The following is a 17,575-nucleotide window of genomic DNA, read 5'->3' as shown; positions in this document are numbered from 1 at the left end:
CTCACGGTTTTGCAGAAGCCCCCCTTTGAGCCTCTTCGGGAGGTTTTTTTGTTTCGTCTTTCACAGAAGCTGGTCTTTCTAGTGGCCATAACTTCCCTCAGGAGAGTCTCTGATTTAGTTGCGCTCTCTTCCGAGTCACCTTTTTTGATTTTTCATCAAGATAAGGTGGTTCTCTGTCCGACTTCGGACTTTCTCCCTAAGGTGGTTTCTCCTTTCCACCTTAACCAGGACATTACCTTACCTTCCTTTTGTCCGGCTCCTGTTCATCGCTTTGAAAAAGCGTTGCATACTCTGGATCTGGTGCAGGCGCTCCGGATCTATGTGTCTCGCTCCGCTGCTCTTAGGCGGTGCACCTCTCCTTAGCCCGTTGGATTAGGTCAACCATTTTGGATGCCTACCAGTGTTCTCAAGTGCCTCTCCCGCCGGGGATCAAGGCACATTCGACCAGAGCTGTTGGTGCCTCTTGGGCTTTTAGGCACCAGGCTACGGCTCAGCAAGTCTGTCAGGCTGCCACTTGGACTAGCCTGCATACCTTTTCAAAGCACTACCAAGTGCATGCTCATGCTTCGGCAGATGCGAGCTTGGGCAGACGCAACCTTCAGGCGGCTGTCGCCCACTTGTGAAGTTAGGCTCCGCCTACTTCTCAGTTTTTCTGTTTATTCCCACCCATGGACTGCTTTGAGACGTCCCAATGTCTGGGTCTCCCATAAGGAACGATAAAGAAAAAGAGAATTTTGTTTACTTACCGTAAATTCTTTTTCTTATAGTTCCGTATTGGGAGACCCAGCACCCTCCCTGTTGCCTGTTGGCAGTTTCTTGTTCCGCGTGTTATCACCGGCTGTTATTGTAGACAGAGGCTCCGGTTGTTCCGGTTCTTGCTCTGTTTTTACTTGTGGGTGGCTATTCTCCTTCAGCTTTTGCACTAAACTGGTTAGATCTCGTCCTCCAGAGGGTGTATAAGCTCAGAGGGAGGAGCTACACTTTTGAGTGTAGTACTTTGTGTGTCCTCCGGAGGCAGAAGCTATACACCCAATGTCTGGGTCTCCCAATACGGAACTATAAGAAAAAGAATTTACGGTAAGTAAACAAAATTCTCTTTTTCTGTTGAAAAAAAGGTGATGGACACATTGATAAGTAACATAAAGTGCAGACTCTGGGTGTGCACTGCACTGGTGGTGAAGGGATTTATCTAAATACTTATCGACTATAACATTATTACCACTCTGCTAATATAATGTAGATCCCCTGACTCCTGCTTACCGGGCGACCTTCTTTACACTACTTTTTGTGGTTAGTAAACACTGTATTCAGGGAACACCCCACCTTTTACCCAGTCATATCACATTCACAATTTTGCTCTTATCAAAATTGCTCAGATCCCTATCCCTGGCCATTATTACTACTTCCAACACATCAGTGTCATGTCTGTGTCCTGCTTTGGGGAGACCTCTGGCTAATCAGGGACTAGAAGGTCACAACACCTTATGCGCAGGTCTACAACTTTTATTTGAGTGAATATACCGTACTTTCTTTTAGTGCTGGAGGGATTAAGGGTTCTATCCTATCTGGCTGTCCTTTGTAGCCTTAATCTCTGGTGCAGCTCTTTTGTGACCACTCCCATTCGCTATAAAAATTCACATGTCTTACCCTCTAATGCTGGTGATAGATTCTGATTCTATATTGACCACTTTGGATGGAGCCTGTCTCTGGAAGAAACAGAGGAGTCATGACTATTGCAGCTGTAGTGTTAGCTGCATTGGAGGAGCTTGGAGTGTTTTCATTTTGTGTCTATTGTCTTTCTGTCTATTCCTTGTGTTGTATTATTGCAGTGTTGAGACTAGTGTTCTTGCCGGCCTTCTCACTAGCCAGGGTGAGTTCAGGGCAAGCGAGTGACTAGGCATGTAACGGCGACAAGGGGAAGGACCCGTGTAGGGACGTTAGGGAGCGTAGGGTACAAACTCAAGTGACTTGCAGTGTGTGGTTTCTATCCCTGTCACCAGGTCCTTCCTTCTATACTATTCCCGATGTTACCTTTGTGTTGCACAGCACGCTGTGCATCTGTACACTGTTGTGACATTCAGTTTTAAAAGCACACTGTCCATGTGCCAGGTAACATCTACCCCGCTTACCAGGTGCCATGTTATTGAAATATTAAGTGTTATTCACTTTAACTTTAATTTTAAAAGTGATGTGTGTATTGTCTATGCTTTGGAATATAACAATTAAGAAGTGGTTGTTCCAAATAGTGAATAGCCCCTTTAAGGAGTCCTTTCACATTTGAATTTGGTCGTTAATTATTTGTTTATTTTTTTTTTACGAAATCACAAAATAAAATTTGTACTGATTCTATATCTATGTTCCCCATAATAAATACCTATCTTATACATAGGCATATTGAAGATAAGAGCACTGTGTTTGGCACGGCGCTCAGTTACACCTCTTTGCGACTTCTCGGAGTGTCACAGGATGACCCAGATATGACCCGCGCCCGCAACAATCTTCATAGTAAGGGTAAGTTCACATCAGCTTTTAGCATCAATCCAGCGCATCTCACAACTGACAATCGTTTGCAGATAATATGTCAGTATATTTTTTCCATGCTTGATCCGATGTATCCAACTTTCGTTGCAGGAGGTGCCATTGGTATTCCTTCTTGGGGGAAATTTTGGCTATCTGTGCTGAATGTGTACAGTTGGGAGGGAATGAACACTATTCCCAGAGATGTGGTGAGTTTCTTTTTGGATTATTCAGACTTGATATGACTTTATTGGTGGCTGTGACCGTGAGATAATTATCTGTATCAATATTAGTAGCATTTACTAAAAATCAATTGTCTGTGGACCCAGTCCCCTGACACCGCGCTTAGAAACATTGGATTTCTACCTTCAAATGCTCTTTTTACTCCAGATTCTCTCTTCTAAAAATGCTAGTTATTGTGGAAGTCAGGAACATCGCATCCTTCGTGGATAGTGAGCGTCTTTGAAGCCGGCTACACATACACCCGGCGTCAAAGAAGCTCAATGCTAATGGGTACAAAGCAGTGCGCATGCGCCCACTGGGGTGTGATACCAGGCTGAGTCGGCCGACTAGCCAGGGAACTAACGTCCCTGCAACTAGTCACTGACCTTATTAGCATGTCATAAACGATCTTAAGAAATACTTTTTCTAAAGATGTGTTTATGTATGCTACCGTGTTTTTCCTAAAATAAGACCTCCCCCAAAAATAAGCCCTAGCAGGGATTTTAAGCATTTTCATAGCAAGGCTTAAATATAAGCCCTCCCCCGAAAATAAGCCTTAGTCGCGGTTCAATAATGAAGTGTCAGTGCAGAAAGATACTACAGGACACTTCATTATAGAAAGCGGACACCCTGCAATTATACTGACCAGACGCTGAGCGGCAGAACCTGTAGTGATCGCACCCCCGCACACATCACACACACAATCACACACCATACACACAATCTCCCTTCAGATCGCTCACACACACTCACCACATCCAGCGATACCGATCCTGAGAAGCCGTACGGTGGAGCGCAAGGACCTGGGACACATGACTTACTCCCATCCCTTAGGCTGGGGTAGAGGCTAGAATGTACGGGCTTCTGACAGGTATAACCTGACGGACGCACTCTGTACCACTGGATGGAGTGTGTGTGTGTGTGTGTGTGTGTGTGTGTGTATGAGTGTTTGGGTTATGAGTATGTGTGTGTGTGTGTGTGTCCGTCCAGCAGCAGGAGGCAGCGTGCAGCATACTTGCTGGCAGCGGCTGCCGGAGATCACAGGGAAGATTTCGGAATTACTCAGCCTTCCAGGGTCTGGTAAGTATGAGTCTCCTGGGAAGTGGGGGGGTCTGTTTTTTTGGAAACCGTGTTTCTCCAAAAATAAGACCGCCCCCAAAAATAAGCCCTAGCGCTTTTTGGGGGGCAAAAAAAAGTATAAGACAGTGTCTTACTTTTGGAAAAACATGGTACTACATGAAGGGACAGTTAGTGAGGGATTCTAGATAAGCACCAGAACTACTAGTGGTTCTGGGGGCACTGGAAATCTGACAGAGCCCTTTAAAGGGAACCACTCAGCAGATTTGTCCCCTAAAAGCTGCGGCCACCACCAATGAGCTCTTATATACAGAATTCTACAATATTGTATATAAAAGCCCAGACCAATCTGAATAACGTAAAAAACAGCTTTTATTGTACTCACCTGCAGGGTGGTCTGGTCGGATGGGCATTGCTGGCCTTGATCCAGTGTCTCCTGTCTTCTTGCGATCGCTGTCTTCCTTCTTGCTTAGTGTGGATGACGCGTCTGACATCATCCACAAAGAGTCCTCAATTGCGTTTCTGTGCACGCGTACTGCTCTCTGAGGGCAGATCAAAGTATAGTGGGCGCATGCGTGGGCGGTCTTAATATTTCCTTGCGCACTACAATACTTTGCTCTGCCTGCAGCAGGGCAGAGAGAATTGCGAAGGAGCACAATGGAGGACTCTTTGTGGATGATGTAGGATGTGTCATCCACACAAAGCAAGAAGGAGGACGGCGATCACAAGAAGAGAGGAGGCATTGGCTCAAGGTCAAAGCACACTACAATACTTTGCTCTGCCCTCAGCATGGTATAGAGAAGTGCGCCTGTGCAGGAACACAGTGGAGGACTCTGTGTGCATGATTTAGGATGCGTCATCCACATGGAGCAGATAAGGAGGAAGGTGATGGAGAGAGGAGGCAATAGACTAAGAGCAGCGACGCCCATCGGACCATACCGCCCCCCAGACGAGTGTAATAAAAGCTGTTTTTTTACTTTATGCAGTGCGGCCTGGGGTCTTATATACAGTATTCTGGAATACTGTATGTAAGGGCTCACTGTTCGTTGCTGAAGTTTATAGGGGACAAATCTAGTGACAGGTTCCCTTTAATCAGCACCGCTCTGCGTTACATATAGTCTCCGCATATCTTCAGGTATTTTTCTAATAATCTTGCTGGGAAAGTAATGTGAATTATCCTTTCCCACTCTTCTCTAAAGCGGGCTTTACACGCTACGATATTTCTAGCAATTGCTATCAATATCGTACGCAAAAGCACCCGCCCCCATCACACATGCGATATCGCGTGATCGCTGCCGCAGCGAACATTATCGCTACGGCATCGTCACACGCACTTACCTGGTCGGCGGCGGTGCTATGACTTCCGAACAATCCCTCCTTCAAGGGGGAGGTGCGTTCGGCGTCACGGCGACGTCACCGCGACGTCACTAAGCGGCCGGCCAATCAAAGCGGAGGGGCGGAGATGAGCGGGACGAACATCCCGCCCACCTCCTTCCTTCCTCATTGCTGGTGGACGCAGGTAAGGAGACGTTCCTCGCTCCTGCGGTGTCACACACAGCGATGTATGCTGCCGCAGGAACGAGGAACAACATCTACTAACAACCATTAACAATTTTTGGTTTTAGGACGACCCCTCCATGGTGAACGATTTTCACCACTTTGGAGGACGTTTAAGGTCGCTGGTAAGTGTCACACGCCGCGATACTGTTAATGACGCCGGATGTGCGGCACTAACGACGTGACCCTGACGATAAAACATTAACGATATCGTAGCGTGTAAAGCCCCCTTAACATCTAGTGTTGTCTTGTAGGCTTCTTCCCCAGTGGTTCCCTGCTCACCCCAGCACCATATGGTGTCACTGCCGTCAGGTTTACTTACCCATGAGTTACTGCTATGCTACACGTCTGAGTGCCCGTGAGGATAACTTGATCCGCAGCTTGAGACAAGTAAGGGGCAGAACACGTATTTTATCACTTGTATTTTATCAAGTGGGACATGTATTTACACATTTGCTTCTCATGCAGGAGCTGTACGTGCAGGAATATAGCAGTATAAATTGGCCGGCACAGAGGAACTGTGTTGCTGCTTGTGACCTGTATACACCGCACAGTATCTTACTGGACTTTGCCTATGGTAGGAGGCATTGATTATCGTCAGTGCAGCATTTGTACCTATACAATTATGCAGATTTTTATGTGTGTTGTTTCTCTTAGAATTCAAAATTTAAATAAATTAAATTTAATGAGATTTTCACTTTTTATGATTTTAAAGGGAATCTGTCAGCAGGTTTTTGCTCCCCCATCTGAGAGCAGCATAATGTAAAGACAAAGACCCTGATTCCAGCGATGTGTCACTTACTGAGCTGCTTGCTGTCATTTTGATAAAATCAATGCTTTCTCTGCTGCAGATCTAGCAGTTATACAGAGTTCAGGAATATGCTGGACTACCTGCAGCATGCCAAGTAGTCCTGTAATGATAACCTACTGATGATTAATCAGTGATTTAATCAAAACTACACTGAGCAGCTCAGTAATTGACACATCGCTGCAATCAGGATCTCTGCCCCTACATTAGATTAGGTGGCAAAAACCTGGTGACAGATTCCCTTTAACTTTTCAGTTGAAGTATTTTATTCCCATAAGTCATTTTGTACTTTTCTTCTCAGTCCTGTTGAATGCATACGAGGCGTACCACATTCCTGCTCTTCGCCGGCGTGCTGTGCATGAATTATATGACCATGTAACAGCAGATGACCGCTTTACCAAGTGTATCAGCATTGGTCCAGTAAGTCTCCTGGAAACATGAATTATTTATTGATTTTTTTTATTTTTTTTTTAAAGAAAAATTCTAATTTTGAAATAAATCTTCTTCTGTAACAGATCTCTAAAGTGATTAATATGATGGTCCGTTGGCATGTAGATGGACCAGAATCTCCATCATTCCGGGAACATGTAGATCGCATCCCTGATTACCTTTGGTAAGTAGTGATGACATCCTGTGCAGAAATACAGTTCGTAGGATTAGTTTTCTTATCTGATTTGTTGCAACTTAACTTTTAAAATGTACCACTAATGAGCCACTTAAAAAATCTGATGATATTCGTCCAAAGGTGTTAATTAAAGTTTATGTTCTAAAAAGAAAGTGGGCGAACAATGCTGTTTATTGGCTTCATTCCCTTACTATATGCCCATTCTATTCTTTCCAATATCGGGCATAGTACAAGGAGCTCTGTACTTTCTCCCTGCAAAAGAATGCTCCAAGAATTGATAAATATGAGAGATAGGTAGATTATAAATACTTGCCCAATATAATGAAGTAGAATATATTTACCCAAACATGGGATTACAAGCTTTTTCTATGTCTCTAGAAGAAGCCTGCGAGATAATAGAATCCTGTGATTACAGCAGCCTCTGCATTATGTCAGACGGCAGGAAGGAGAAGTGTAATGGAAGTCTATGTGCCCACGGGGACAGTGTACTACGGATATATCCACAGGAGCTCCCAGAAATCCGCAGCACAACTTTTGTCTGTTTACATGCTGTGAATGTACAGCGGAACGTCCTGCGGATATGCTGCGGGCATTCTGCATTGAGGATACAGTACTATGGCTTTGGCACTGCATCCTCAATGCAGAACAAGTGCTGAGTGATCGGGGAGTTTATATTTACCTCCATCACGCAGCACTTCACTTTCCGGCATCTATCAGCGTCTGCACTGTGCAGGAGAAGGTGGGCGGGCCTGAACGAGCTCTGGCTGTCACATGACCGGAGATCGTGCAGGCCCCGCCCACCTCCTCCTTCCTGTTCCTAGCTCCACCGCGCTCCTGTGCTCCGGAAGAAAGTGACGGGCGTCTGCTATCAAGGCAGGTAAGTATGGGACCAAGGCAGATTTCCGCAGGTAAATCCGCAGGAATAATTGACATGCAGTTATGTGCGGCTGCGGGACATCTGCAGTATATTCCGCAACTGCACATTCCACAACGTGGACACAGACACTCCCCATGTCCCATAGGATAACATGGGGAGTGTCTGTACATTTTGAAACCTGCAGATTTATCTGGAAAATCCAGATAAATCCGCAGGTTTTCCGCAGAAAAATCCGCAGAAGCAAGCGGGACATGGGGAGTGTCTGTGTCCACGCTGCGGTATGTGCGGTTGCGGGATTTGCTGCGGATGTCCCGCAGCCGCGCGTAACTGCATGTCAATTATTCCTGTGGATTTACCTGCGGAAATCCTGGCGCTCCACTATGGAGATAGAGGCTTACCTGCCTTGGTCCCATACTTACCTGCCTTGACAACAGACACGCGAGTCAGGACGGCAGTGGAGCTAGGAGCAGGAAGGAGGAGGTGGGCGGGGCCTGCACGAGCTCCGGTCATGTGACAGCCAGAGCTAGTTCAGGCCCGCCCACCTTCTCCTGCACAGTGCAGACGCTGACAGAGTGACACGGCCGGAGAGAAGTGCTGTGTGATGGAGGCAAGTATGAACGCCCCGATCACTCAGCACTTGTTCTTCATAGAGGATGCAGTGCCGAAGCCATGGCACTGTATACTCAATGCAGAATGCCCGCAGCATATCCGCACGACATTCCGCAGCATGGAAACAGACAAAAGTTGTGGTACGGTTTTCGGGGAGCTCCTGCGGATATAACCGCAGGACACTTTCCCCGTGGGCACATAGCCTTAGGCTGCAGTTGTATTGTAACTTGACAATCACATACTTTACTAAGATGTGAATTGGGAAGAAGGGAAAGTGCAACATCCAATGCTCCATGCACACGCTGCAGTTTTTGACGCGTTTTTTGGTGCAGTTTGTGATGAACTTTTAGTCACCACAAGCTGCATTCCCCACTAAAGTTTATGAGATTTCAGATTTGCTGTGCGTACATTGCTTTTTATTATTTGGCTACAGTTTTGTGGTGACCACAAAATTGCAGCATGTCAGTTCTTTTTGCGTTTTTACCTGTGTTTTTCACCCATTGGTGCTAAAACACGCATGGTCAAAAACGCACCAAAGCGCATGCTTTTTTTGGCCACAAGGTGCATTTTCTTTGTCTCTCCATTGGGAGACCCAGACAATTGGGGTGTATAGCTTCTGCCTCCGGAGGCCACACAAAGTATTACACTTTAAAAAGTGTAACCCCTCCCCTCTGCCTATACACCCTCCCGTGCATCACGGGCCCATCAGTTTTATGCTTTGTGTTGAAGGAGGCACACATTCACGCAAGCTCCACATTTTAGTCAGCAGCAGCTGCTGATTTTTATCGGATGGAAGAAAAGAGGGCCCCTCACAGGGCCCCCGGCATGCTCCCTTCTCACCCCACTAATGTCGGCGGTGCTGTTAAGGTTGAGGTACCCATTGCGGGTACACAGGCTGGAGCCACATGCCGTTTTCCTTCCCCATCCCTTAGAGGCTCTGGGAGAAGTGGGATCCAAACCGGTCACCAGGCACTGGAACCGGGCTCCCTCCGCAGCCCCTGGGGGAATCTGACGGACAGGAGACTGAGTCTTATCAGGGACAGGCCCTGCATCTAAATAGGTACTCTGTGTCCCCTTGGGGTCGGCGCTGGAGCGCCTGTGTAACAAACGCTGCAGCGGCTGCTGTGTTTTGTTGTGGCGCCGGGACTACCGCGCCGACCGCACCTGTTTGCCGGCCGCGGCTATTAAATTTAGTCCCCGGCTTCTGCGGCCTAGTACGATAACTCCCGCCCCCGGGCCTGCCAGTCAGGGGTAAGGGCGGGACGCTCGACTGCACGTCGGGAGTGAGGGCTGGAGCATACTTTGATATCCTCCTCCCCCCTCACTGAGCACTGTGGGGCATCAGATTCCCGCACTTTTTAGGTCACGCCCACGGCTCCCTCCTCCTCTCGGAACGCTGGCAGCCATTGTTATAACACTGCTGCCGGTGGAGGAATACAGAGCAAGCTCTGGGAGGCCCAGGCAGGGAATCTGGTGGTCACACAACCGCTTTGGGCGGTCGGTAAGCAGCACCGTTAGGTGCTGGCCCCCTTGGGTGCCGAAGTGTATATATATATATAGTTATACTGTATACATTTTCTCTGTTCGGCCGCATTATTGCCTGTGGCTATATACCCTCACTGATTACTCTAAGGGGAGACAACAGCATGTCGTCCGCAAAGAGCAAGGGTGCCAAGGCACAGGCTTATTTTGCAACCTGTACCTCTTGTGCGGCAATGTTACCTGCAGGTTCCACCTACCCTCATTGTGTGCAATGCTCGGCCCCTGTGGCACTCACTCAGCCGGAGCCCCGGGCACTGGTGGGACCCTCGGCTCAGGTAGAACAGACGGCTTCCACTGGCCAGGTGACAGGAACAGAGTTTGCAGTTTTGGCTGACAAACTCTCTGCGTCACTTTCACAATCCATGGCTCAGTCTATGGATAAATGGTCTGCTAAGATATTAGAAGCCTTGCAGTCCAGACCGGTAACACAGGCCCAGGACGCTGTGCGTTCATCGCCCCCAGGCCCATCTCGGTCGGCGCAGCAAAGTGCTCCTGAGGTGACACCTAGGTCCCACGGTGAAGACTCCGACTCGGACCACAGTACCAGACCGGCTAAGCGGGCTCGCTGGAGACCTTCCTCGACTTCGTCACGCTGCTCAGGGTCTCAGCATGAGGACTCCCTGGAGGATGAAGCGGAGGTCGCAGCTCAGGGCTCTGACCCTGACGTTGCTCTCAATCTTGATACACCTGAAGGGGACGCCATAGTAAATGACCTTATAGCGTCCATCAACCAGGTGCTAGAACTTTCTCCTCCAACTCCACCTATAGAGGAGTCGGCTTCACAGCAGGAGAAACACCAGTTTAGGTTTCCCAAACGTTCAAGGAGTGCGTTTTTCGATCACTCTAACTTCAGAGATGCTGTCCAGAAGCACAGAGCATTTCCGGACAAGCGCTTTACTAAGCGCCTTAATGACACACGTTACCCCTTCCCCCCTGACGTAGTTAAGGGGTGGGCTCAGTGTCCCAAAGTGGATCCTCCAGTCTCTAGACTGGCGGCTAGATCAGTAGTATCAGTGGCAGACGGCTCATCGCTCAAGGATGCCACTGACAGGCAAATAGAGCTCCTGATGAAATCCATCTACGAAGCCATAGGCGCGTCTTTTGCTCCGGCATTCGCAGCCGTGTGGGCACTCCAAGCTATCTCAGCTTGTCTGTCTGAGATTAATGCGGTCGCACATACCTCGACCCCGCAGGTTGGGTCTTTGACTTCTCAGGCGTTGGTTTTTTCGTCCTACGCCATGAACGCCGTCCTGGACTCTGCAAGCCGCACGGCGGTAGCATCCGCCAATTCGGTGGCAGTCCGCAGGGCCATGTGGCTACGCGAATGGAAGGCAGACTCTGCTTCCAAGAAATTCTTAACCGGTTTGCCATTTTCTGGCGACCGTTTGTTTGGCGAGCAATTGGACGAAATTATTAAACAATCCAAGGGAAAGGACTCGTCCTTACCCCAGTCTAAACCAAACAGACCTCAGCAGCGAAAGATTCAACCGAGGTTTCGGTCCTTTCGGCCCTCAGCCGGACCCCATTCCTCCACGTCCAACAGGTCACAGAAGGGCCAGAGGAACTCTTCTGCATGGCGGTCTAAGTCACGTCCTAAAAAGACCGCCGGAGGAACCGCCCTCAAGGCGGCATCCTCATGACTTTCGGCCTCCCCAAACCGCATCCTCGGTCGGTGGCAGGCTCTCCCGCTTTTGTGACGCCTGGTGGCCACATGTCCAAGACCGATGGGTGAGAGACATTCTGTCTCACGGTTACAGGATAGAGCTCAGTTCTCATCCTCCGACTCGTTTCTTCAGAACATCTCCGCCCCCCGAGCGAGCCGATGCTCTGATTCAGGCGGTGAATACTCTGAAGGCAGAAAGAGTGGTGATTCCCGTTCCCCCTCAGGAACATGGTCACGGCTTCTACTCCAACTTGTTCGTGGTGCCAAAAAAGGACGGATCATTCCGTCCCGTTCTGGACCTCAAACTCCTCAACAAACATGTCAGAGCCAGACGGTTCCGGATGGAATCTCTCCGCTCTGTCATCGCCTCGATGTCCCAGGGAGACTTCCTAGCTTCAATCGACATCAGGGATGCTTATCTCCATGTGCCGATTGCACCAGAGCATCAACGCTTCCTGCGTTTTGCCATCAAAGACGAACACCTTCAATTCGTAGCACTGCCTTTCGGACTGGCGACAGCCCCACGGGTCTTCACCAAGGTCATGGCAGCAGTAGGGGCGGTCCTGCACTCTCAGGGCCACTCGGTGATCCCTTACTTAGACGATCTTCTAGTCAAGGCACCCTCCCGGGGGGCATGCCAACACAGCCTGACCATTGCCCTGGAGACTCTCCAGAGGTTTGGGTGGATCATCAATTTCCAAAAGTCAAAATTGACGCCGACCCAAACGCTAACTTACCTCGGGATGGAGTTTCATACTCTCTCGGCGATAGTGAAGCTACCGCTGGACAAACAGCGTTCACTACAGACAGGGGTGCACTCTCTCCTTCGAGCCCAGTCACACCCCCTGAGGCGACTCATGCACTTCCTAGGGAAAATGGTGGCAGCAATGGAAGCAGTGCCCTTTGCGCAGTTTCATCTGCGTCCACTTCAATGGGACATTCTCCGCAAATGGGACAGGAGGTCGACGTCCCTAGACAGGAGCGTCTCCCTTTCACGGGCAGCCAAAACCTCTCTTCAGTGGTGGCTTCTTCCCACTTCTTTGTCGAAGGGAAAATCATTCCTGCCCCCATCCTGGGCTGTGGTCACGACGGACGCGAGTCTGTCAGGGTGGGGGAAGTGGTCTTCCTCCACCACAGGGCTCAGGGAACCTGGACTCCGACAGAGTCCTCCCTTCAGATCAATGTCCTGGAGATAAGGGCAGTGTATCTAGCCCTAAAGGCGTTCCAGCGGTGGCTGGAGGGCAGGCAGATCCGAATACAGTCGGACAACGCCACGGCGGTTGCGTACATCAACCACCAGGGCGGCACACGCAGTCGTCAAGCCTTCCAAGAAGTTCGGCGGATTCTGCTGTGGGCGGAAGCCACAGACTCCACCATCTCCGCGGTTCACATCCCGGGCGTAGAAAACTGGGAAGCAGACTTTCTCAGTCGCCAGGGCATGGACGCAGGGGAATGGTCTCTTCACCCGGACGTGTTTCAAGAGATCTGTTGCCGCTGGGGAACGCCGGACGTCGATCTAATGGCGTCTCGGCACAACAACAAGGTCCCGGCATTCATGGCACGGTCTCAAGATCACAGAGCTCTGGCGGCAGACGCCTTAGTTCAGGATTGGTCGCAGTTTCGACTGCCTTATGTATTTCCTCCTCTGGCACTGCTGCCCAGAGTGTTACGCAAGATCAGGTCCGACTGCCGCCGCGCCATCCTCATCGCTCCAGACTGGCCGAGGCGGTCGTGGTACCCGGATCTGTGGCATCTCACGGTGGGTCAACCGTGGGTACTGCCAGACCGGCCAGACTTGCTGTCTCAAGGGCCATTTTTCCATCTGAATTCTGCGGCCCTCAACCTGACTGTGTGGCCATTGAGTCCTGGCTCCTAGCGTCCTCAGGGTTATCTCAAGATGTCATTGCCACTATGAGACAGGCCAGGAAACTAACGTCCGCCAAGATCTACCACAGGACTTGGAGGATCTTCTTATCCTGGTGCTCTGATCGGAGTTTTACTCCCTGGCCGTTTACCTTGCCCACGTTTCTTTCCTTCCTTCAATCCGGAATGGACAAGGGTTTGTCTCTCGGCTCCCTCAAGGGACAAGTATCGGCGCTTTCCATGTTCTTTCAAAAGCGTCTAGCCAGGCTTCCGCAGGTCCGCATGTTCCTGCAGGGGGTGGCCCACATAGTCCCACCTTACAAGCGTCCGCTAGAACCCTGGGATCTTAACAGGGTGCTCACGGCTCTCCAGAAGCCACCTTTCGAGCCGATGCGTGATGTCTCTCTATCACGCCTTTCACAGAAGGTGGCCTTCCTAGTGGCAGTCACTTCACTTAGGAGAGTGTCTGAGTTAGCAGCGCTGTCATGCAAAGCCCCCTTCCTGGTGTTTCACCAGGATAAGGTGGTTCTGCGTCCGGTCCCGGAATTTCTCCCTAAGGTGGTATCCCCTTTTCATCTCAATCAGGATATCTCCTTACCTTCCTTTTGCCCTCATCCAGTTCACCAAGGTGAAAAGGATCTGCACTTGTTGGATCTCGTGAGAGCACTCAGGCTCTACATTTCTCGCACGGCGCCCCTGCGCCGTTCGGATGCGCTCTTTGTCCTGGTCGCTGGCCAGCGTAAGGGGTCGCAGGCTTCCAAGTCAACCTTGGCTCGGTGGATCAAGGAACCGATTCTTGAAGCCTACCGTTCATCTGGACTTACGATTCCTTGAGGGCTGAAAGCCCATTCTACCAGAGCCGTAGGTGCGTCCTGGGCATTGCGGCACCAGGCTACGGCTCAGCAGGTGTGTCAGGCGGCTACCTGGTCGAGTCTGCACACTTTCACAAAACACTATCAGGTGCATGCCTATGCTTCGGCAGATGCCAGCCTAGGTAGGCGAGTCCTTCAGGCGGCGATTGCCCACCTGTAAGAAGGGGCCGTTTTTCGGCTCTTTTTATCGAGGTATTCTTTTACCCAACCCAGGGATTGCTTTTGGACGTCCCAATTGTCTGGGTCTCCCAATGGAGCGACAAAGAAGAAGGGAATTTTGTTTACTTACCGTAAATTCCTTTTCATCTAGCTCCAATTGGGAGACCCAGCACCCGCCCCTGTTCCCTTCGGGCTTTTGTTCTTTTGTGTACACATGTTGTTCATGTTGAATTGTTCTTTTGGTTCATGGTTTTAGTTCTCCGAACATCCTTCGGATTGAATTTACCTTAGACCAATTTATAAGTTTCCTCCTTCCTGCTTTGGCACCAAAACTGATGGGCCCGTGATGCACGGGAGGGTGTATAGGCAGAGGGGAGGGGTTACACTTTTTAAAGTGTAATACTTTGTGTGGCCTCCGGAGGCAGAAGCTATACACCCAATTGTCTGGGTCTCCCAATTGGAGCTAGAAGAAAAGGAATTTACGGTAAGTAAACAAAATTCCCTTCATTTTTAGTTGTAAAGTTGATTGCTTGTTGCCTTGGTTACCGACCACTTTAGTGGCTTTTCCCTAGGCAAGAAGCAGGTGATTAAAGGCTTTTTACTATACAGTTTGTAAATGCCACTCTGAAGTTGTCTGGGTCCGGCCAGCTTCAGTGTCCTTGCACTTCTTCCATGCTGCAGAGGCAGAACTGCCCCTACTAGCCAGAAGGGAAAGAAGACGGTTTAGACCAGTAGTGCAACCATACTGGAGGTGTTAACTGTCATTGTACATTCCATCTGGCAAGCAGAAATCCTGGAGTCAGAGGCACGGTGCGCATCAGAAGACAGAAGATGTGCATACACATTTAAAGGGGTTGTCCACTACTAGGACAACCCCTTCTGTTTCACATTTCCCCCAGGTAAAATAATAAAGACTATACTTGTATCCCTTACTGGCGCCCTTCTAACAGTGCCGTGGTTCGCGTTCCCATTGCTCATGTGGGGTTTTGACATCATGAGAGCCCCGCATCCAATCTGTGCCAGCTTCCTTCTCCCCACCTTCGGACCAAACGAATAATCAACAGGAAGTGAGCTCACTTCCTGTTGATTAACTCATTTGGTCCTAAGGCGTTGAGAAGGAAGCTGGCGCTGATTGGATGCGGGGCTCGCATGACGTCACAACTCCATGTGATCTCCAGCACCTCGAGCCCGTACATAGCTAGAAGGGCGCCGGTATGGGAGGTAATTATATTCTTTATTATTTTACCTTCGAGAAATATGTGGAATTAAAGAGGTTGTCCTAGTAGTGGATAACCCCTTTAAGTACAGCCACAAATGGGATGTCTATAAGAAATGCCCCTCCTTATTTCCTACGAATGGGTGACCAAGCCATATTATATGTATTCCAGGAGACTGTGGTCCACAGAGAACCCCATTTACATGTTGATTATGTTTCTGCTCTGGATTTGAGGGCATATGTGAAGCCCCGCAGGTGTAGTGTCGGTGTCGGTGCGTTACCTTCAGGGACTCCACGTTGCTGGATCTCCGTCACTGGTAGGAAATCTTCTGTTTTGATCGTGACGCCACTCTCAGTATTGCGGCCAGTAGGGACCGCCACTGCAGGTTGAGGGTCGCCTGGGGCTGATGGTGTGTGCAGTTAGATGTAGTAGCCTCCTGAGAGTGAGGCAAGCCCCAGGGCCCTGTGTAGGTTTGTAGTACCACAAGTCGCAGAATGACCACACAGGCAGGATGTCTTTCAGGGTTTTTACTCACTTCAGGTGGCAGGGTGAGTAACCCGGGCGTAGCTGAGATGAACCAGGTGGGAACCAGGTATCCTTCAGGCTGACTTTATGAGGGTGACTACTGACTCGCCTTCCTTAGCCCTTGGTGGTTTGGGGTGACCCCGACTTTGAGTCCCTATGGGGGTCACCCAGGGAAGATGCTGCAGCCTCTCTCCCCTTCGTTCGCCGTATGCTTGTTCCCCGGACCAGGCCACTCCAGCCTCTTGCCTCCTATGACCTATGGGCCCTCACTGCGGTTACGTGGCTGCGGCTTTTGTAGTGTTGTGGTGTGGGCTGTAAGAGCCCCACACCGGCAGGTTTAGCAGGGAAAGGTGAATCTATCCTCGCTTCGGGATCTGCCGCCCGGTTGGGCCTGGTGCTCTCTAGAAGTCTCCTTACTTCCCACTCCGTGCACTCTCTAGCTGAAGCTGGCTTTCAGGCAGCACTCCTAGTTGACCGTTCTCCCCCGTCTGTAGCCACTGCGCGGGCGCTGTTAGACAGCAGCAGCCCCACAGGTCTGCTCCTCACTGAGCCCTCTGGAGTTCTGCTCTAACCGACTCACTGGTGGGTTTTTCCATCTCTCCTCTTTCTGCTGACATCTCCTCAGTCCGAGCTCCAAGCTCTAACTAACTCCTCCTATCTCTCTTTCCTTCCCCACTTGTGTCTGCCTACGCCACCTAGCAACCAGACTCTCTTACCACACCCCTTGAGAGGAGATGGAAGCTCTCACCCCCTCCACTATTCCAGTGAAGGCGTAGGCTCTGCCCCCTCCTGGGTTCCCCAGGGGTCCTCTCTTAGGTACATGTGTGAGGCCTGATCACTATGCGCCTGTGTTCCACACCCCAGTCAGCCATCTGGATTACCTGTATTGTACTGTCCCCAGCATGGGTGCAGTACTCAGTGGTGCCTGACCAGGTCAGGGGCGCCACATTCCCCCTTAGTTATCACCAGCACGTCCTCGGGCTGCAAGACAACATTTTAAAATGCATAAAACATTAAAACATGTAAAACATTTTTAAAAGCACCAGGTATCAGACATCACCACCCTCCACCCACAAGTCCGTTAACCCACCCAAAACCCTCTCAGGAGGCAGGTCACCGGTCCTGTTGGCAACCAGGTCTGGGCCATCTACTTCCCCAGACCTTTCCTCCAATCTTCCTCTCCCGTTGGCCGCGACTTCAGCCACTTCTGGCAGGATGTATAGGCGGCTTTCATGGGCTGGTGGTTTCAGGGTATACCTGGCCTGGTGGATCCGCGCCGTCAGCCTCCTGTAGCAAGCTGTCCAGCTTCTGTTCTGCCTCTTTCAGCAGCTCCTCTCCCAGCAGCAGGCTTGTGGCTCCCCTTCTGCTCCGCCGTTTCTCGACGCTTCCACTCTCATAGCTGGCAAGGTCAGAACTCTGCAGGGGATCTCTGGGTAGCCACA

The 17,575-nt window shown here is 50.1% G+C and overlaps 1 pseudogene; it reads left to right on the top strand.

Annotated features, from left to right (window-relative positions):
- The window catches only part of LOC142280474 (lanosterol synthase-like), a 29,285-nt pseudogene extending 22,487 nt beyond the window's left edge, over positions 1-6,798 (top strand).
- Positions 6,799-17,575: the final 10,777 nt, after the last annotated feature.

This window comes from Anomaloglossus baeobatrachus, unplaced genomic scaffold (assembly GCF_048569485.1).
Source record: "Anomaloglossus baeobatrachus isolate aAnoBae1 unplaced genomic scaffold, aAnoBae1.hap1 Scaffold_452, whole genome shotgun sequence".
Lineage (NCBI taxonomy): Eukaryota > Metazoa > Chordata > Amphibia > Anura > Aromobatidae > Anomaloglossus > Anomaloglossus baeobatrachus.
Note: the sequence above shows the minus strand (reverse complement) of the source record. Positions and strands in the feature narration are given on the sequence as shown.